The 24,457-nt window shown below is 33.7% G+C and overlaps 2 pseudogenes; one reads left to right on the forward strand and one right to left on the reverse strand.

Moving 5' to 3' along the window:
* LOC11436713 (uncharacterized) lies at nt 1-11,312 on the forward strand (annotated as a pseudogene).
* Nucleotides 11,313-11,532: 220 nt separating this feature from the next.
* Nucleotides 11,533-12,105, reverse strand: LOC11437157 (uncharacterized; annotated as a pseudogene).
* Nucleotides 12,106-24,457: the final 12,352 nt, after the last annotated feature.

A 24,457-nucleotide genomic window follows, 5' to 3' on the forward strand; every position in this document is an offset into this window, starting at 1 on the left:
ATGCGAGGTAGAAGAAGTTCAGACGATCTTGAATACGATCCTGAAATAGAAAGGACTGCGAGAGTTAATCGGAAAGTTGTCCGGTTGTTAAGGTTGTCACAGTCAGTTCCACCGAATGCACACACAAAGATACCAGATCCGACACTTACTGAAGCTGAATCAATCTCTTCTCCTAAATCAAGTACAATGGGAGATGTTAATGATCCACCACCAAGGCCGAAGTTGGGAGACTATTGGCTAGCCAATCACCGTGGTCGCCTAACTCATACCTTTCAACCTGCTAATCATGTAGCCTTTGATATCAAGACATCTGTTCAGAATGGTTTGAAAGAGAGACAGTTTGACGGGACTGAAGTTGTGAGTCCTCATAATAATTAAAGGGAATGAAATTCTAATTATTATTATTGATAGTAGAGTTTGAAATGAATTTATAAAAAATTTACACCAATAGTTAGTAGGTTTTGCTATAGCTAGCGTTACCTCTACTAGACAGTATCCCGTAATCTGTAATTATCAATTACATTATACAATTTCTTTCTTTCTATTACTTATATACTCAAATTTCCTTTTGGGATTTTTTGAGACCGTACATTAGACAGTTGGCCCGATTCTACCCCATCATGTATTGATCGGCAAAAATTTGTAAGCCTCAGTTCTGCAAGTTTTGTGACACTTTTTAGCAGCACTTCCGATGATATCCACCACAAAGTCTCGTGCACATAATCTGCAAGATTCAAGTGCAGAGATTATACATTTTAAATTTGTAAATTTCATTTTTTTTATAGCCCTCCACTACATGAATTAGATGGTTTCTTTATTTTAGGAGAGCGTGCAACTGTATTAGTTGAGTTTTTGTTTTTTGCGTGCAGATGATAACCACTTTGTACATAACGAAAACAAGAACTATAAACTCATTTGCTGATAAATCGTAGTTTATGTCATTTTTAGCATTCAAACTCAATAAAGTTTCGTTAGTTTTGATCCCAGTTTAGAGCTCTTTTACTACAAATACTTTGGTTTTTATTTTCAGGATAAGTAATGAAGAAATGAGAGCATTTGGTTGAGGTAGGAGCAGAGAAATTGAATAAAAGCAAAAAAATAATATGAATAGCTAGAAAAACACACGGTCCTTGCTAATCCATGTCCAGTATTTTAACACTTGGAAGCTGAAAAGTGCATGGTCTGTTATGCAAGCCGTGCGTTTTTGCTGTTAGCTAGAGCTGTTACAAAACTCTTTGGTTTTCCTATTTTTAAGCTTGTAATATGAGTTTAATGCATTGTGTTAAGGTTTTAGGTTATAAAAAGGTCTTCCATCAAACTTGTAATCATCTTCGAATCCGGTGAACTTGTTTTAGATTGAATCAAAGTTAACATTGTTATGAGTTTATTCTTGCTTTTATTTTGTGCACTTTACATTCTTGAACTTTACTTTCTTGTTTTTTTTTTTTTTTTTTTTCTATATTTACGCAATTTATCTTCAACAATTTACATTCAGTCATAATTATGCAATTTATTTCTATGCCTTTTTACTTAGTAGACTTTCTAGTCTTGGGAATGTTGGAATCTAATGACTTAATTCTATTCAAACCAAGTCTAGATATCTATTTTGTTTAAATTCTATTTTCTAATTTAATCTCATTGTTTTTAATCTCAGTAACAAGAATTAAATGAAGGACCGAAATGTGAAGTTTAATAATTGTTATTTTATCATCTTAAATATTAAACGAATGACCGAAAAGTGAAGTTTGATACTGGAACAAATGAGATTGGACAAGACTATAGAAAAAATGATTACAGGAAGACCCCAAATGAATAGTTTTGTGAAATCTTGAGAGAATAAGATTCTCAGTTAAAGGGTTTCAATAATAATCCAACATGAGAATAAGTTTGGTTTTTATTAAGATACATTTATGTACTCCGAAAGGAAACATGAAATACCTAAAAGAATTTTGTCTTAAGAAAAGAATTTAATTTAAAGATAGAAAAATAAATTTGAAATTAAGATGAAACCAACAATCCCATGACACCTTTTGATTTGAATTTTAACAAAATAATTATAAAGAAAAATGCTATCTACAACGAGTAGTTTCTCGCGACTGGATAGCGATCCGTTCACGTTGGGCAGCTTTTCTTTATTACTTGCATCTATTCCCCTGTCATTGTAACACTCTGAAAATTACATGTAATGATTTAATAAAGTTAATTAGAAGAATTCTTGACTTTTTTTATATAATAATGGTGTTATGATGCTAGAATATTATGTTAGCTATGAAGAAATAGACATATGATGATTAATGACGTGCTATGAGGATTATTATGATGAAAGGGAAAAATAAATAAAGTAATATAGAGGCGGGAGGTGTAGAATAGAAGTTTTAATTAAGTGGGGGAGGGAGAAGTAAAATATAATATAAAATAGAATGACAGGAATAATATTATGAGGTTAGCCCATATATAAATAGAGAATTAACAATCAAGGTTGCCACTTTTGCTGAAACGTAGAAGCAAGAGAAGAAGAGAGAAGAGAAGGAGAAAACCCTAGTTTCGGAGAAGAGAGCCGGAAAGCTGTGACTTCGAAGATTCGAGGTAAGGGGCAGATTCCTACCACTTTAGGGTGTTTAATCTATGATGGGGGTAACTTTATTCGTAGTTTTGGGATTTCTACCACATAACCATCCATGTTTAGGTTCTCAACAAAAGGAAATAAAAAGACTAAAAGCTGATCAACTAATCCCAACAAGCATCTAACTCCAGGATGCTCCTTAGACCGGTCACTCTCCACTAAATCATCTCCTCATCAGGTAGGTTATATCGTATTCCCGGAAGGAAAATCATCTCGGCGAGGTAGATCGGGGTTGTCATCTGGTTCAAAAGTAAGGGTCATCTCCAACTAACAAACATAGTACAAATATTCATGCAGACATATATTTCAACAAATAACCAAAAATAATTAAATAATTGGATAGTTTGTACAAACATTACTCAATTTCTTAGTCACCACTCTTAGCCTTAAGTTACAACTTGACTAAAGTGTGTTAGTCCCTAATGGTCAGTCTATATGCAATGCTCATGATCCGGATTTCACCTCTAAACGGAGCCAAATGTCCAACCATTGGACAATATACCCCACCATTGGGTAATAACACCTAAAAATTCGATGTTCAGTACCCCACCATTGGACATTATTCTGAATCATCTAATGCATATGAATCGTCACTACCCCACCGTTGGGTAATAACTCCTAAAACTCGATGTTTAGTACCCCACCGTAGGGTATTTGTCTGAGTCATCTAATGCATGAATGTCTCCGTAAATACCCCACCATTGGGTAATAACTCCTTAATTCTAAATCTAGTATCCCACCATTGGATATAGTTAAAAATCACCATTTAGCTACTTAAGGTTATTCATCCATAAACAAAGAGTATTTATGTTAAAATAACACCACACAAATAATAACACATAATATTCATACCAAAGCAAACCACCAAGATAATTATCACAACACCAATATATAACACATAATCATTCATTTCTAAACAACATCATTATGATAATTATCACAACACAATTATACACACATATACACGTACGGAAGCGCGTGGAGTGATGCCCTTACCTTCGTAATAACCGTCGTTAAACTCCTCAAGCGGTGGTCTTTGTTCTCCTACCTCTGTACCTTCACAATTAAATATTTACTCACTTAGTTTCAATTTCAATTACTACTGTCAAGGCTTGGGTTGCATTAAAATATGACTTACTACCTCTTCATTCTTTCTGATATCTATATACGGCCTCTTTTTATTTTACCCCTTTTTTTTTTGTTAGCATGGTGCAGTTCAGCTTAATCTACAACCTGCCTAATTCATTTTACTTGAATTCAAAAAGAACCTTCTATTTTTATCTAATAGCTCAGTACACTTTAGGCTTGGCCTTTCAAAATTGGAATAAGGTTCATGGTTAAGATAACTAATGCATAGAGTATTAGGATCACCATCAGAGAACAATTAAGGTAAAACTATGCTACACTAATTATTAATAGGCCATATAATTGAGACTTCAAGTTAAGGGTTGATTCAAATTTACCATACTACCTCTGTCATCAGGTCTCTTCCTATTTACAACATCTCAATTTACATTTATTCTACATTTCTACTCCACTAACGGTCCTTTCATCTCTACAAAACAATTCTTTCTCTTAATTATGGTTTCTATCCTAAACAATTACCCAATTCTCTTAATACTAAACCAGAACAGAAGAAGAGAGACATGACATAATTTAATTCTCTATAACCACAATAATAACAAAGGATAGTGAGAGGGAAGATGTTCTTACTTGTCTACGCAAAGTGAATTTTTGTTCTCTTTTCTTTCTCCTTCAGACTCTACGTACCCTTTCTCTCTATTTCTCTATGTAACCCGTTTTTTTTTATTATGTTTCTAAGGAGTGGAATGAGTGGGTGAGTTGAAAGAGTTAACCAAATAATTAGGAAGGGAGGTTGAAATTTAATTCTCAATTGTGGGGAGGTGTACAAGAAGTGAAAACGTGCTGTAACTTATATCACTACTTGCACCTATATAATCAAATAATTATCTTTTTTTTTTTTTTTTTTGGGTCAAGAAATAATAATCTTTTTATTATTGACTTAATTAGATTTTAAAATATTATAAAATATTTTAATTGAACACACTAAAATAAATAGGATAAAATACGGGATCTTACACAATCCATACCAAAAATCACATCCATATGCTTCAATGGAAGACACACAAAATCCAACTCAAAATCAACATTACCAAAATTAACAGGACACTTAGCACACACCACAACCAACTGAGCCTCCGCAGCCAAAGATACCTTCCCTTGCCAAACTAACACAAACCACTAACCGATAAGAAACAGCACAACAAAGCAAATGTCGAAGGTACTATGCTACCATTCGCACACAACAGGAAAATACAACGAGTATTAGTCTAGACAAGACTGACCATGGCTCTGATACCAACTTATAACACTCCTATTTCTATTAAAGCAGTAGAACATGCGAATAATACATTTATTCAAGAAATAGATGCTACGTCATCATTCAAAATTCAAACTCAACATGCATGCATATAAATCTCAACAGTCACAGCGGAATATAAACCAGAGTACTCCAAATATACATGTCATGAATCAATTATTACATCAACATAGATGAATATCAAAATCCCAACATACAGGTAAATCTCCAAACATAACAAAATCCAAAACAAAAGATAATCTAGACCGATATAACCGACGCCTAGATCAGAGCCAAACTAGACTCTAAAAACACTGATACCGGAGGTAGCTCCCGATATCCACCAAGAACAAGAACTCACCAAGCAACTAATCATGCACAACGTCTACTCATCCATACAGACAGGTAGGCGGTCCATCACAAATCCACTGGGGGTAAGTATTACATCATGATAATCCACATAACAGTTAAACATGAATAATTCAATTCAAAAATCATAAGCTTAAACAAGAGTAACGATATTCATATACGCTTTCATACCATAATTCCAATATCTCACATTAAGCATTCACCAATCGCATGTATCATGAACAATCCTCAATCATATTTCATGAACAATCATTAATCACATTTATCATGAACAATCATCAATCATATTCCATGAACAATCATTAATCACATTTCATGAACAATCACCAACCACATTTATCATGAACAATCATTAATCACATTTATCAATAAGACTCATGTCATGATATGCACCTATTGACACATATATGCATGTGGTACCAAATTAACTCAAGGTCGTCACCTATCCCCAGACCACCAAGGGGTCTCTGCAAGGCTAAAGCCCACAAACTAGATCACTAATGGATCTCTGCAAGACCGAAGTCCACAAAACTAGATCACCAAATGATCTCTGCTAGGCCGGAGCCCAATGATGCAACAAAAACATCATATAAAATTTCAACATGACTATGATGCATGGACATGTAACAAGACTCGATAATGCGACAACAATCCACAATTTTCACCACAATATAAAGGAGAACTTCCAAATATATTGATCATCTCCACAACATTTGCATTATCAAGAAAACATGTCCATACACAATCAAATCATAGGATTCATTATCACACACATCAACATGATTATCAATAATCAACAATGTCATTCAACATCAACTATCTCATATAGTTTCACCATTTCAATCATTCCTTATATTCTAAGTAAGATAACATACACATCTCATGATACACATCATATCCAATACAATCATTCATTTATACAACTTCACTTAGTCATATAAGAATAGTCACAACAATTCATAAGGTAATTGACTTGAAAGAACCATTTCTGATAAAGTCCGTGTCAAGTGGCAACCGACCAACATTGACAATTCCCAAAACAAGGTAACAATATAAAGTTCGAAAACTCTCAAAACAATCTTAATCAATCATGTAGTCATGAGCTTAAGCCACTTACAAACTATTAAACATTAGTTCAAAGAATAACTTAAGTTCGTATGACAAAACCCAAGTTCACATTTTCCACAATCCCACTCAAAAATCAAGTTTGACATGTTTAAGACATTGTAATAACCTTACAAGCCTTGTCATAGTCTATATGAACTGTAGACCAAGCTTGCAATCCTTTTTGTTCACAAAATTCCAAGTTCCGAAAAACCGAAACGACACAAACTCAAGTTTCAAACCATTTAGAAAATCCAAGTTTTGACCATGTAAAATATGTTCCAACAAAAATATGAATCAAAACAGCAAAATAACACATCATTTTCAACTCTAACATCTCAAGTTCAATTGCCAAAACATAGATTATTTCACGTGATCAATTAAAACGACATTTTAGCTCAAAACCCGTTTTCACCATTCAATTTCACCCAAAATATTTCTCAAACCATCAACACATTCACATTCCCAAATACATAAATGCATACTAAATTATACACTCTAAGTACTTCATTAAACTCAATATCAAGTTTGGAAAAGTTCCATGGCTCATAGAAAAAGTTATGATAAGTTTTCACAAAAATCTACATGATCCATGTGTAGTAATTTGATCATAACTCAAGTTCTAAAAATCATTTGGAAGACAAACCAAAGCCATTAGAAAGCTAACATAATTATCTAAAACTTTCATGTTTACACAAAAGGCTAATTCAAAACAGAAACGTGTGAAAAAGACACAAGAACGTGAAATAAGAAATGTTGTCAAAGAGCATTTCGCTTAAGGGAAGGACTCTTCGCTTAAGCGAAGTACTTACAGTAGCTGTTCGCTTACAGCTCGCTTAAGCGAACAGTCATCAGTTCTGCAGAATTTTTCACTCCAAAACCCAAATTTTGATCTCTCAATGCCCAAATGTGTTTCTAGATGTTGTTTACAGGTAAATATAATTTAAAAGGACTCAAAGACTAAATAAACATGAAAACAATTGACATTTGGACCAATTCACCAATTTTCACCAAACCACCAACAACATCTCATTTCTCAACAACAAATCATGAATCATGCAAACCCAAGCCATGAATTATCATCAACAACATGACTTAGCAACAACAACATCAACTGATCATGAAACTTATCACAATTCATCAACAACATAGCATAATTCACCAATTGAGCATATTTTCAACATATACCAACTTCTCATACTTTGAACATGTAATTCAACTAACAACAATTCAATTATCCATAACTTCATACATCTAAACATGTCAACATAATCAGAGCACTAATTTCATCATTTATGAACAATTAATCAATTCACCCAATTAAACACTTTTCATACAATAATTGAAAAATTGCAATAATGATTATGATGAATTCTAACCCCCTTACCTTAGTTAGATTAATCTCCCTAGCTTAGACTTCAATTTTGCTCCTAGCTCTCTCCACTCCTTGATTCTTCAAGTTCCTCTTCTCTCTAACCCTTTCTTCCTCTTGCTTTCACTTTCTCTCTCTAACTCTCTCAAAAATATCTTATGAAATGAAAGTGTGAGGAAATTTCCTCTAAGACAAGATTTTTATAGCAAGTGCCCTTAATGGGCCTAACTCTCAAACTTATTGGACTTAACCCATTTCAACTCAAATCTAAAATGTTTCTACACACACAACGGTAATTCACTAATAACGGTCAATAAACGTTAAAATACTACCAACGGTCACTAAACGGTAAAACCTTAAATGTTACTCTAGTAACTTAGTAAAACAACGGTTCTCACTAATCACTAAAAGTAATTCTCACCAAAACTTATAATTTACCCGCTCCCACAAAATGACCAAAATACCCCTAAATCCAAAATGACTAAGTTACCCTTCTAACACGGAAACCCATGAAAATGCACCCAATGATGAATAATCACACACAAGCACATATAAATACACAATAAAAGTAATTAAAATAAATCTAGCGAAAAATCAGACTGTTACACTCAACGGGGGATGAATGTGATACATGCTCATCCGAACCCTTGGGGCTCCACCAGCTCCAACGGGATCGAATGATTGTGTTCCATATCATCAGAAAGCGTGACTGTAACATCGTTCACCGTGGGGTTATTAAAATTTAATTCAGATTTTAAATCAGATACAAAAATAAAAAAAATTGAAGTCAATTGTCTTTACTAATAAATAACAAAAGATCCGTTATGTTATTTGAGTACTCAAGTGAAATAATTTCTACTAGATGTAACATTTCGTTCACAAATTCTAATAACATCCATATCGAACCCTAGAGTTAACATCAAAAAAGAAATTTTAATAATTCTCATGCAACAAAATTAATTTGTTGTACAACAAAATTGGTTTCACGCTAATTGATGATTGGCTTATTAAACTATTCAAAATTAAATTTTTTTGCAAACATTTTTTTTGACAAGATATATCAATTTCTTAAACCACTTTCAAAATAAAAATAATTTAAGATAAATTTAATCGACAAATAAGTCTAAGATAAGTTACTCTCGTGAGTCAAATATTCACTAATACAATTGAATATCAAAATATATCATATTGAGTACAAAATTATATTATTAAGTACAAAAATTTCAAAATTTAGGTACCAAAATACATCATATTAAATACAAAATATAATATTAAGTACAAAAATATATTCGAAGCAAGTACCAAAATATATTATATATTACATAATATTTCAGATTGTTCACCAAATTAATTTAGACTGCGTTTCAAGATATTTTAGCAAACTTGGGTACTAAGAAATCACTTTCTAATAATGATTAAATTAAAGTTTTTTCTTAGTCCCCAAGTTTTGCTAAAATATTTTGAAACACAATATATATCATTTTGGTACACAAACTGAAATATTTTGATATGCAATCTAATATATTTTGGTACTTTCTATGAAATATATTTTTGTAGTCAATATAATATATTTTGGTACCTAATTTGAGATATTTTGTTACTCAATAATATATTTTTGTACTCAATATAATATATTTTTATATTCGATTTGAGTTATTTTTGTACTAGAAGTTTCACATGTTAATTGTGAAATTTCTCTATAAATATAGAGCTCACATAGTTCAATTCACTTACCGAAAAGTATTCTGAAACTTTGAATCTTTTTCTTCTCTCTCCCTCTTCGACTTGTGTTGACGAGTATTTTTTTCTCCTCATCTCCTTTTTTTGTCCATTGAAATCAGGAAGTACGCTCCTCAAATGTGAATGTGGCTGTTGCAGATGATGAATACAGTTCAAATGCAGGTATTTTTTATTTTGATTAAACATGGTTCCAAATTTTGTCTGTATGTGTAATGTGTCTACGTGAGAAATTCTAGTTGCATAATTTGTTTTGTTTAATTTTTGTAGTCGCTGAATCTTCAACGTCTATCATTGAACATGATGAAATTGTCTCTCTCAAGACTCGTGTGCCAATAGGTATATGATAGCCTTCACTTATGTTCTGTACCAATCTCCCAGTATTTTCCATTTATGTCTCTTAGCGTTTCTAGAGCAATGTTAATTTATACTTGGTTCAATATGAACTCTATACATTGCAGAATATCCACTGTTCAAAAGCATAAGATAAAACTATAAATACATTATGTTCTTGTTATGAAATTTAGTGGTGGATATGCTATGCTGCCATGAACACTACTATGTGGCATGTCTTATCTTGTTTATTTGATGATTGTGATTGACCCAATATATATGTATTAAAATTAAGGGTTAAATATGTTTTTGGATCCTATAAATATGTCAACTTGTTGTTTTAGTCCCTTTAAAATTTTCCTTCAACTTTTAGTCCCTATAAAGTTTTCAATCTTCACTTTTGGTCCCTCTTTTAAAGTAAATTCATATGTAGAATTCATATTATTTAATAAAATTTTCCAAAAAAATTCAAAATATTATAAGAATCACTCGAAAAAAATTTTAGAATTTTTTAACAAAACATGAATTTAATATGAATTTTTATATTGTTTATGGTTAAAAATTCATATTTAATTTGTGTTTTGTTAAAAAAATCTAATTTCTTTTAGGAATTTGTTTTAGAATATTTGACACATTTCTGCACAATTTTATTAAAAAATACAAAAATTAAATTAAAAATAGGGACCAAAAGTAGTGATTGAAAATTTTATAGGGACTAAAAGTTGAAGGAAAATTTTAGAGGGATTAAAACGAAAAGTTGACATATTTATAGGGACCAAAAACATATTTAACCCTAAAATTAAAGGAAAATGGCAGGCAAAGAAATTTATCTTTTGTTGATGCTACTTCTGGCCGCTACGTAGCTGATGCTGATGATCGTTATGCTTCCTCTCCCATGGGTCATCAGGCAGGGCCATCCTCATTCCCATCTCCATCAAGGATCTTGCTTGTGTCATTGCAGCTCTTGATGAGCGCCAGCAAATGTCTGGGGAATCATCTATAAGATCCAATAATGAAAATACATCATCATTCAACATGCCACCGGGTTCCAGAAGGTTTTATAACCGGATTGGTAGAGATATGGTTAGTTATTCAGCCGCAGAAAACCTGGATGAGGGTGCACCAGACGATGCTATGGAAACAACTAGTAGTCATGGTCAATGGAGCATATCTCATGGATTTGAAACGACAACTAGCTATGCAAACTCTGTTGACGCAGAAGATTGAGGTGAACTGTCATCTTTGTCACATTCTAATGACAATTATGAATGGCTTCAAAGTGCCAAAGGCCCTGTTGTTCTAGAGAGTTTTGAGGAGCAGATGATGTTGGCTATATGGCCGTATCTTTGGACGAAGCTCGAGTCATGTCGAGTTGACAAAGTGCTTCATGGTAATAGTTTTGGTCAAGTTACTGCTTCAATCTTTCGTAAATTGGGGATGCTTGCCTTAGCAATATGGCCTACCCGTCCTGTATTTGGAGTTTGAGCAAAAGTTCAAACTTCAAAATTGCACACGTGACTTTTTCTCATACTCCAAATAATGGACCCGGCATGCCACATAGTCAAGGCAAGCATTACCAATTTAAGAAAGATTGAAGCAGTACCTTGACAAAGACTATTTCCATGAAGCGCTTTATCCATCGGACATGGCTCGACCTTCGGCTATAAAGACAGCCACATCCAACATCATATGCTCCTCATAACTCTCGGGAACAATAGGGTATGTGGCACTTTGAAAGCTTCCATCAATGTCATTAGATTGTGACATAGATGACAGTTCATCACGATCTTCTGCTTCAACAGAATTTGCATAGCTAGTTGCCGTTTCAGCTACCCGTGAACCATGATCTATGCTCCATTGTCGTCGTTGCCATAGTATCATCTGGTGGCCCCTCATCCATCTTTTATGTGGGTGAATAACTAATCATATCTCTACCAATCCGGTTATAAAACCTTCTGGAACCCGGTGGCATGTTGAATTATGATGTATTTTCAATATTGGAGCTTACAATTCTCCAGACAATTGCTGGCGCTCAGCAAAAGCAGCAATGACACAAGCAAGACCCACTTATCGATGTGGGGATGAGGATGACCCTACATGCATGTTGACCCATGGAAGACGAGGCATAGCGATCATTAGCTAGTAGTGGCCAGAAGTAGCATCAACAAAAGATAATTTTCCATGCATGCTATTTTCCTTTAATTTTAATACATTTATATTGAGTCAATCACAATCATCAAATAAACAAGATAAGACATGCCACATAGTAGTGTTCATGGCAGCATAGCATATCCACCACTAAATTTCATAACAAGAACATATTTATCGTTTTATCTTATGCTTTTGAACAGTGGATATTCTGCAATGTATAGAGTCGTGAAAAGGTTCTTCCTCCAAATAATGTTCGAATTTCATACTGAGAAATTACCAAATTCATTTTCTTATTCAAAATAGAAATAAAGAAAATATTCTTTTGTTAAAAGAAAAAATACATAGTAATAGCCCGCTAAAGATTGAATATAACCTTTAATTTCAAATGGCATGTATAGTGAATGTTATTTGGAATGCAAAAACTTAATTTGCAACAAGCGTGTAGTTATTTTCTTCAAGATACATATATATAATGAGCAAACATGTAGTTATGCATTTACGTAAGAAATTTGTTTTCTACTAATCTTCATCGGTTCACATTTTTTTTTTCTAAGCCAGGAGATTGGACAATCAGGGGAAGCAACAACATCCTAACTAGATTGGCACCCCGCAGAACCCCCATCCTATGCCGCCAATCTTAGATAAAAAATTTATTAAAAAAAAGGAAAATAAGTACATGAGGGGAGACTAGGCCAAAACCCTCAAAAAACAAAGCAGAAACAGAAAAGGAACATAAAACAGAAAGAAAACAACAGACATAAAAAGAAACATCTGTTTACGGGAACCTAGGGCGAGGGAACCCTCTCCGGTCCAAGAAGAAGTCAGTCTGAAGATTCTGAGGCAACACCGATAACTAAACCTTGCCTTGTATCGAATGACCCAAATTCACTAGAAAGTCCGCACAGGTTCCCAAAAGATGGAACATGTGCAAATGTTACCATTGGCTCCACCAAAAATAATAAAAGGATATAAAATTCATTTATCACCTGAATTTGATCCTCCCTGAGAGCGGGTTTTATATGGTGGTGGCTTGCCAATCTAAAGCTGTTTTTTAACTTGCTGCTTTTGTTTCTTAGAAAGAACCGGAGTAAAGGGTAACTCCGCATTGGCTTTGTCATATTCACGGATACGCATCCAAAGATCCAAGTCATGTTGAACATTCGGATTGCTATGTGGTTCAAAAACAGTCAAAATTTTGTCTCCATTTTCATTAGTCCCTGTATGCTCAACCGTGTAATTCTGAGCAATACGCTCCATCTCTAAAAAAGTGGCAGTGTCGTCCGGGATGGATCTGACAACAAGGGGGCTAGATTGCACGCCATCATGCGCATCATCAAATTAAGTTGAGTTGGTGACATCTCCCTAGCAGAAGCAGAGGCCTCCAAATCAACAGTCAAAGAATGCTCATAAACAAGGGCATCCGAGCATGGATGTGTCTCATGTGCATTCTGAAGAATCTCCAACTCCTCCCGTGGTTCCGAATTAATATGTTCCGAAAGCACGTCATCATGCATATCATCAGGGGAAACTAACTCCAACACCGGTACATGTGATGTCTGTTGTTGTGGTGGAGTCGCAGTAGTAGGCATAGCAGCAGCCGGCATAGATTTTTGAGTCTCATTAGGGATAGTAGGTGCTGCAAATGCTTTGGATGAACCTATACCAGATGGATTTTCTTTCGTAGACACCCAGTGAGGTTTTGTGGCTGGTATCTGCGTCTTCCCTTTTGCAACTTTATCCTTAGACATGACATCTTGATGAAGTTTTTTTTTTTTTTTTTTTGAATAACATCTTGATGAAGTTATTGCAGCGGATCTTAAAGTGCGCAGGCATTTAACAATGTCTAACACCTTAAAGTATTATTGATGAATATGTTTTAATGTTGACAAAGTAGTGAAGGCTCTCACAAGCTAATAGATTAAATTTGTATAGAACCTTTTTAAGATTTAAAGGGAAATTGATTATTCAAATTAGCACATTAAGACACATCGCATATGCATTTCATCACAAACCAATAAATACTTTGGCATCTTCAACCTCCACCTTTCGTTTTCTACGTGACTGTGCAACATTTCTCTTTTACAACCTCGTATCTCCATCTGATATATTATTTTTTCTTCATCTTTCCTCTTGGCAAGGGTTCATATTTCAAAGAAATTAATATTGGGTTTTGTCAAAAATTCTCTCTTTGCCTTGAGTCCTTATTACGCATGATTTTGATCCTTAGAGAAACTCTCGATTTTCCTGCGGATGTACCTCCGGGGTTTAGTGTAAATTCTCGGAAACCTGTTTCCTACGGATTTCGCCAAGAATAAGTACTCCCAGGTAATACCTTGAGGGTAATTGTTTCCCTAGGATCTTAGGATCCGCAAGAAAAGAGAAACAATCTGCAGGAAATATTCGGTCAGTATTTGAGGAGATTTTTGCCTGCTACAACCTTCTCTGCGAAATATTCGCAGGTGATTCCGCAGCAAAGGTTACGTAAAGGATAATTATTCGCTGGTAAATCCGCAGGAAATCGACTAATATATTCAAAAGTAATATTGCTTTTCAATGCATTCCAAAACGATAAAAATATAGATTACAGAAGAAGATACTAGTTATAAATAAACATTTTAGCGATTAGAACAAATTAGATGTGAAGAACAGAAAGTGTTGAACAATTGCATCATCATGATCATACAAATATAAAAAAATTTAAAAGAAACATAACTCAATTGCCTAAATTCTCACACCTCTCCAAGTCTATTACACTAACACCACCTTAGTGACTTACAATTCAAAGCAGCTCAACTTACCATTAAAACTGTTCAGAGTTAACAACTTACCATTAAATTTTGCAGACAATAAATGTGCCACATGCGCCAAACTAAATTGAAAACAAAAAAAAAAAAAAAATTATGCAACGTGTTAGAGCTAGCATAGCGTACTAGTGATATAACCAAAAAGAAGAAAATAATATAACGAAAAGAATCTATCAAATTATGAAGTACTCACTAATAACTGTTACATTCATCCTTAATTTCTATTTATAAAGCTCATACTCTTATTTCTTTACTGAATATTAGTAGAATAAAGACCCACTAAATTAATGTTGGAGATAAAGAGAACATGAAATGGTTAATCATTTGGTTTAGAGAATTGGGACTCACCTCATTATAACAGGCTCATAAATCAGAACATAGCAACATCATTCAGACATCTCCAAACCAACTGAATGGCCAAATCCACATGATAATATCCTATCTCTCATTAAAAAAAATGACACATGTCATTTCATTGTACTTACATACAAACCAATTGTCCTAAAAAAAATACAACAAAGTCATTAAAACTATTTTTATTGGCAAGACGTAAATTACTAATTAATTTTTTTTTTTATAAGCAAGGAGAGAGGACGTGCATTAATTAAGAGGCAACATCGACATCCAAACTAGGTTGGCACTCCGAGAAACCTCTATCCTATGCCGCCAAACTCTATAAATTTTATTAAAAAAAAAGGGGGAAAGTAATTACAAAGGAGGGGAGACTAGGCCAAAACCCTCAAAAGTAAACTGAAAGGAAAAATAAGCAGAATACAAAAATAACCAAAAAACAGATTATGGAAATCTGTAGTTAGGTAAACCACATCTATCCCTAAAGAAATCAACCTTCAATTCATCCGGAAGAGATGGAAGCCAAACCGTAATCATCGGTTCCGCAATAAAAATAAGCATAGGTTTATGAGAAAAATATAAATTCTTTCACGCAATCCGAGTATCAGAATTACCGATACATTTCAACAGAGAAAATTCATTGATCAGTCAAATGTGGATCACCCTGAGCATGAGTTTTAGTAGGCTGCTTCGGCAAGACTTGTTGTAATTTAAGTTCATGTCTCTGCTTCCTATTTAGGACCGGCATGAAATCTTCAGCAGCTGATCTTTTGTCATATTCACGAACTCTTTCCCACAAATCCAAATCGTGCTGAATATTCTTGCAGGGATGAACTTCTTGTTGTTGTAAACTGGCAACCACTTGCTCCTCTTGAATTGCCGTGGGCATGCTAACATTCTCAGCAAGGGGCTGCTCAATAACCACAGATAAAACCAAAGAACTGCGTGAACCGGAATGCACGTCAACGTGCTCAACAACCGTATTCGTCTGAACCTCAACCAATTCTACAAACACCTCATGTACCTCAATGTGCTCAACAAAGGATGAATGTGATACATGCTCATGGGGGCTCCACCAGCTCCCGCAGGATCGAATGATTGTGTTCTACATCATCAGAAAACGTAACTGTAACATCATCCACCGTGGCGTTATTAAAATTTAATTCAGATTTAAAATCAGATACAAAAATAAAAAATTGAAGTCAATTGTCTTTACTAATATAACAAAAGATCCGTTATGTTTATTTGACTCAAGTGAATTTTTTTTTACTAGATGTAACATTTCGTGCACAAATTCTATTAACATCCATATCGAACCCTAGAGTTAACATCAAAAAAGAAATTTTAATAATTCTCATGCAACAAAATTAATTTGTTGTACCACAAAATTGGTTTCACGCTAATTGATGATAGGCTTATTAAACTATTCTAAATTAATTTTTTTTATAAAGATTTCATTAAAAACATTTTTTTTGACAAGATATATCAATATCTTAAACCACTTTCAAAATAAAAATAATTTAAGATACGTTTAATCGACAAATAACTCAAAGATGAGTTACTCTGCTGAGTCAAATATTCACTAATACAATTGAATATCAAAATATATCATATTGAGTACAAAATTATATTATTGAGTACAAAAATTTCAAAATTTAGATACCAAAATACATCATATTGAATACAAAATATATTATTGAGTACAAAAATATATTCGAAGCAAGTACCAAAATATATTATATTGCATACCAAAATATTTTAGATTGTTCACCAAATTAATTTAGACTGCGTTTCAAAATATTTTAGCAAACTTGGGTACTAAGAAATCACTTTCTAATAATGATTAAATTAAAGTTTTTTCTTAGTTCCGAAGATTTGCTAAAATATTTTGAAACACAATATAAATCATTTTAGTACACAAACTGAAATATTTTGATATGCAATCTAATATATTTTGGTACTTTCTATGAAGTATTAATGTTTTTTCTTAGTCCCGAAGTTTTTCTTAGCCTTCACTTATAACTTTTTCTGATTTGAGAGACAAATGAAGGGTATTAGTGTTATTTTAAGTTAATGGTACAATCAATATTCTCAATGCAGGTCCGAGGAAGATAATTAACTCAAAATAACACTTATAGCCTTCATTTGTCTCTCAAATTACACAAAGTTATGTTTCAAGTTTACCTTCATAAAGTTGCTATATATGTGAGAAAGAAGAAGAAGAAGAAGAAAAGAATTGGAAGTTTCACAATATTTTTCGGTGTGTGGAATAAACTACGTGATCTACCTATTTATAGAGAAAAATCACAACTAATATGTGAGAAACTTTGTGAACAAGTAATTCACATATTAGATCTAGTACAAAAATATTTTAAATTCAGTACCAAATAGATCATATTGAGTACAAAATATAAATTTTGAGTAAAAATATATTATTGAGTGCCAAAATATATGTGTAATCATGTACGAAAATATATTAGATTGCATACTAAAATATTTCAGGTTGTGTTCCAAAATATTGTAACAATTACTATGAAAAACTTTCTAATAATGATTAAAATAATAATTTCATTTAATATTTCCAAATAATAAAATATATATCAATATATATTTTTTGAATAATTTAAGGGTTAAATATGTTTTTATTCCCTACAAAATAATGAGTTTTTAAGCTTAGTTCCTATGAAATTTTAATGGTAATTTTAGTCCTCCAAAATATTTTAGTTTGTAAAAATAGTCCCTATTTTGAAAACTTTATACTAAAAAATGGATACTTTTAGTCCTCCAAAATAGTCCCTTTAAAATACAAATAGGGACAAAAAGTGATAAAAAAATTCCGAGACTAAACTTGAAAGCTTGTAATTTAATAGGGATTAAAAACATATTTAAACCATAATTTAATCTTGACAAATTTCCACCGAATTTACTATTAATCAGAAAAGGAACAAATTAGAACAATAAAAATAGAATTTGAGGTCTTTTAGAAAATTTCATCTCAAATTTGTTTTGTTGTCTAAGCATGTTTGAAAATGAGTGAACACCTATTCTGGTCCCAAGGCCAAATTAGTTATAAAAAAAAAAAAAAAGACCAATTTTTGTTTAAATTTTTAATATTTTCTTTCTTCAAAATGTAGGTCAAATTTATCCCTTAAAATATATACACATGTTAGTGCACTAAAACGAGCAGTCAGGCATGGTAGTGCCCTTCCTTCTTCTAGTTTTTATTATTTTTATTTTTATAAAGAATGTGTTTCCATTCTAATCGGTAACTTGGGAAATGTTTTTCATTTTTCAGATTTTTTTTTATCTACTCCTTTGGAGATTTTGTTTGTAACGCCCTAGTTATTTATTTAATTATTTTATTATGTGGAGTATATATATATTATTATATATGATGTTCGGTGATTTATGCGGAGTATATATATGCATATAATTGTGTATATATGAGATTTTGGATGATTTATGTGGTATATTATTTTATTATATGATTTATTTAATAATAATTAGAATAAGTATGAAATATTAATTATTTTGGTGTTTGGGGAAATAATTGGAGTTATTAGGAATTTGGGGGAGTTAAGTGTAATTAGGAGGGAGTTACTCTTAAGTGGGAAGTTAAGAAAGTAGAAGTTAGAATTATTGTACGTGAGAAAAACAGTTTTACGTGAAACCAAGCCAAGGAAGAGAAAACCAGGAGCAAGGGAGAAGAACCAGAGGAACCCCTTTTGCTGTGCATTTTTTTCATTCTGAACTAAGGTAAGGGTGAGGTTTGCTTCAGTAGTATAGACATTAATCTCTGATTTTGAATTTATCAGGTTTTGGTGAGAATGGGAAAAAAAATGGGTTTTTGATTTTGATTCCTAAAATTAGAAGTGTATAGGAATCATGTTGTTTTTGGACTTAGTTGTGTTCTGGGCGATTTTAGGATTGCATAACATGTCTGTAGCCTGTTTTGGGGTTTGGATTGGAAAAAATGGGATTTTTGATGAAAAACTACAAAATTCACGATTCTGGAACTGTCACGATTCGCCCTGGCGAAGTCATTTTCGCCTGGCGAAATTTCGCCATTCCCTCGCCTTTGGTTCGCCCTGGCGAAAGTGTCCAGAAAGTTTCCCAAGAACACTGCCTTAGTTCGCCATTACACCGCCTTTTGTTCGCCCTGGCGAAAGTGCCCAGGAGCTTTTCGCCTTACGCTCGCCTTTGTCTCGCCATGGCGAGTAGCCTTTTTAGTGAATTTCGCCTGGCAAGGTCAGTAGTCCGCCTGGCGAAAATACCCAGAACTGAACCATAATTTTGAGTTTTGTATACTCAGTGGTACGCATTGTTTGGTTGATTCTTTTGATTGTGCTAATGGTTATATATGACTATATGATTTATCAAGAGTATGATTAAATGTTGAGTGATGATTTATGTATATTTACACTTAAATAAATTATACAAATTGTTGGTGATGTTCTGATGTATGTTGCATTTGCTAAACCATACATGTCGTTTTATTCCGGAGTCACATGGAGTTGCATTGCATGGTCAGTTGTATGTAGATATACACAAGTAGGTCCATTGCATATGCATAAAACAGCGGTGAGGGCTTCGGTCCTGGAGTACTAGTTGCTCAACAGCGGTGAGGGCTTCGGTCCTGATGAATGCTTTAACCATTCAAAAGCGGTGAGGGCTTCGGTCCTGATTGGTACCACATGCATAATGCATTTCATTAAGAAGTCTAAGATGGTGTCTTAGCAGTGGTCATGTCATTGCATGAGTCTCGGTTGTGTTTCAGTTTTATCTGGTGGATGATGTTGGTGTTGAATATGTGTTATATATTTATATACCTTGTGATTATGGTGTATTGTTGATGTTGTGGTTGCTTGTGACTTATACATATATATGTTTACAAGACAATGTGTTGTTGTTTAGGGTGTTAGATTCAATTGATGATTTTAACATCTATATTTATTGTTGTGAATCTCACCCCTTCTGCTTGAAAATGTTGCCCTTCCTATGGGTAACTTGCAGGTGATCCTGAGTAGTTGGTGGTGGCTCATTGTCGTGTTTAGGGCTCTGATACGTGGGATGGGAATATTTATATTATTTTATTGTTGCTTTCCTCCTATGTATCAAATTCTGGAACTTGATGATGTGGCCCTTTGTTGGTTGACTTTTGTTGTTTAGGCTTAATGCCAGGATATTGTTGGAGATTTACATCGTTGTGGTTGTTATTGAAATGCAAAACTTTCCGCTACATTATTTTGAAGTTATGACTGATGTTGAATTAAATAGTTTTATTTTCTATTTAAGAATTTTGAATTTGAAATGTAGCATGCCCGTTTGGTGAAATACTCTGATGTTTATATGCTATTTTATTGCTTTTGGGTAACGGGGTGTTACAATTTGGTATCAGAGCAGGTTGGTCCGTCCGGCCAAGTAGTAGAGTCGTGTTGAGCCACCTAGGATAGAGTGTCAACTTTAATGTTGCTTTTTGTTGTTGTCCTGTTGGTTGTTTGTTGTGTCTTGGTATGAACTGGTTGGAGAATAACCATGTTCATATCAATTGCTTTAGTAAGACGGTGTACTTCCTTCTGCCGGAGAAGAGAGTAAAGCTGAGCTTGTGACTACGAAGCAGTTGAAGGAGTTGATGAATGAAGGTACTTCAGTGTTTGCTTTGATGGCGTCATTGTCGTTAGAAAATCAAGCTGTGATTGATGGTTTGCCTGTAGTGAATGAATTTCCAGAAGTATTCCCTGATGAGATTCCTGATGTGCCACCAGAGAGGGAGGTTGAATTTTCAATTGATCTTGTTCCAGGAACTAAGCCGGTGTCGATGGCACCGTACCGTATGTCAGCTTCTGAGTTGGCTGAGTTGAAGAAACAGTTGGAGGACCTGTTATATAAGAAGTTTGTAAGACCCAGTGTTTCACCTTGGGGAGCACCGGTGTTGTTGGTAAAGAAGAAGGATGGTAGTATGAGACTGTGTATAGATTACCGTCAGTTGAACAAAGTTACGATCAAGAACAGATATCCGCTTCCTAGAATTGACGACTTGATGGATCAGTTGGTTGGTGCTAAGATATTTAGTAAGATTGATTTGAGGTCTGGTTACCATCAGATAAAGGTGAAGGATGAGGATATGCAGAAGACGGCCTTTAGGACACGTTATGGTCATTACGAGTACAAAGTGATGCCTTTCGGTGTTACTAATGCGCCTGGTGTTTTTATGGAGTACATGAACCGAATTTTCCATGCTTTTCTGGATAAGTTTGTTGTGGTGTTTATTGATGATATCTTAATTTATTCCAAGAATGAGGAGGAGCATGCAGAGCATCTGAGAATAGTGTTGCAAGTGTTGAAGGAAAAGAGGTTGTATGCTAAGTTGTCAAAATGTGAGATCTGGTTAAATGAAGTAAGTTTTCTGGGTCACATTATTTCTGGTAGTGGTATTGCAGTGGATGTAACACCCCGTTTTCCCGACTTAAAAATTTCATTTAATTAATCAGAGTATTCAACATGTAAACGGAATGCTACACTTCATAAAATCATAAATAAGTTAATTAACTAATTTATCCTTCAACATATTAATTCAAACTTTGCAGCGGATTAAATTCATTAACATAAAAAGTCTTGGCACGAAGGCCTCATCAAAACATCTCATAAAAATCCAATTAACAACTTAATCATGTAAATTTATAAACAATACGTAAGGAATAGAAAAGCATGCAACAAAGTTCCCATCCCGTTACGTATCAGAGCACCTAAACGACTCAGTGAGGGATAGCCACTCACGACAGCAAAAACACAGCAACCTACTCTTGATCACCTGCAAGTTACTCATACGAAGAGCAACATTTTCAAGCAGAAGGGGTGAGATTCACAATCAATAATAATAATATATAATTCATCAAATGCATCTAACAACTTAAACTCCGTCGATTAGTAATAATAATCCTTTTAACGACTCCTAAACCATATCATGTACTCATCATATCAACAGTCATAACTCAATATCATAGATAACATCATAACAGCATCATTTAACTTCATAATTAACATCTTAATCATAATCATATAACATCATACTCATAATTCGTATACAACATGACAACTTCATAATCAATGACCTAAACAACGTACAACATCATATTCATAGTTCATAATAATAATTATTCATCAAACATTCCATTAGCATTACATGAATAAAAGACAACTTATCAACTTAACATAACCATCATCACAACATTCATAATCATCATCACGTAACATCCTAACAACCTCATATTCAACACCTTAAACAGTCATCATAACATTATAATCAATATCATAATAATATAAACAACAACATATATTCAACAATAATGTTCTTACTTCTTTAACTTTAGTAACGCTTGCTAATTCAACCAACAACGACGACAACAACAAGATTCAACGACAACGACAACAACTTAATCAACAACAACAACAACAAATCTCTCAAGAACAACGACAACTACAATTATCCAATATATGTATATATTTCATAATCAACAATATCATCAATAATAGATATCCAATTCATCATTTACATCTAACACCCTGCCATAATAATAATTCATCACTATATAAGTATATCATCATTAACACATCAACCAAATGATGATTAAAGCCATCAACAACGACTCATGCAACAACTCGACACCACCGCTAAGACTCATGCAAGACATGAAAACTCCACTAAGACTCCTCAACAAATGCAACTATGCATGTGGTACCAAAATCAGGGCCGTGACCCACACCTTTGTCGAATGGTTAAAGCATTCTCATCAGGACATAAGTCCTCACCACTAACACCACTTTGAGCAACTAGTACTCCACCACTTTGAACGACAAGGCGTTCCAGAGCCGAAGCTCTCCCACTTTTATGCTTATGCAACTGACCCACCTGTGTATATCTACATACAACTCAACTACAAACACCGACAGTATGAACGACGACAACCACCCCTCAACAAATACATATATTTATATATATGAACAAGACTTACACCACAATAATACAACTAATGATAGCCAACAACAACTTCAACGCCATATATTTTCCACATAATATATATATATTTCACATTAACCAACACCAGCCAACATTTCCCACAACATTAACCAACGTCACCTAAATATTAACCAACTTTAATCAAAGGTTAACCCACTTTAATTAAACATTAACCCACTTTAATCAAATATTAACCAACATATTAACCAACAGATGCATCTTAATCAATAATAACCAGTAACATGGCAGCACACAAACAATCTCAAAATATAACAACATCAAATGGTAATCAACATCTTAAAACATCATATATACATATAACACTTCATCAATCATTGACAATATCGTATTCACAAATATATACATACATATATTAATTCATCAATCATAAACAATTCTTCACTGTGACCTACGTGCAGTAATTTGACCATAACTCAAATTCTATAAATCCTTTTGAAGTCAAACCAACGGCATTAGAAAGCTAACATCCATACCTACAACTTTCGTGTTTACATCTAAGACCAATTATGTACCAATCAATACCAGTTTTCATTTCAAATTCTGACAAAGTTGTGCTGAAATTCATAAAAATTCACTAAGACCTCCTTGGAGTATTTTCATCATATCTCATAAACCAAAAATCAATTTCGAGTCAAATTAAAGCCATTGGAAAGCTAACAAAATTATCTACAACTTTCATGTTTACACCAAAGACCAATTCAAAACAGAAACATGTGAAAAAGACGCAAGAACGCGAAACAGGTGATGCTGTCTCTGTGTAGCTCGCGAGGCGAGTATGTTTACTCGCTGTGGCGAGTTGCGACGAACAACCCTACGGGAACAGACCAGTTTTCAGCCAAAAACCCAATTTTTCATCCACCCAAACACCAAATTTGATAGGAAACTCAACCTATGTTTATTCTACAATCTGAACATCGATTCTTAACACAATTGCCATGGTTTCTACACTTTTCAATCCAAGAATCATACTCCAAAAACCTAACCCCCAATTCCCAATTTCAACTAGAACTATGCTAAACCAAAATCAGAATTATATAACCATTATCATTGAGAGATAGTCTCACCCTTACCTTAATTCAGAAGAAAAATGCACAACGATCGGATTCCCTTGGCTCTACTTGCTCTTGTTCTCCCCTTGGCTTGGTTTTCTCTCCCAAAACTTGTTTCACGTAAAACTGCTTCTAACCTTCTCTTT

This window comes from Medicago truncatula, chromosome 7 (assembly GCF_003473485.1).
Source record: "Medicago truncatula cultivar Jemalong A17 chromosome 7, MtrunA17r5.0-ANR, whole genome shotgun sequence".
NCBI classification, from domain to species: domain Eukaryota; kingdom Viridiplantae; phylum Streptophyta; class Magnoliopsida; order Fabales; family Fabaceae; genus Medicago; species Medicago truncatula.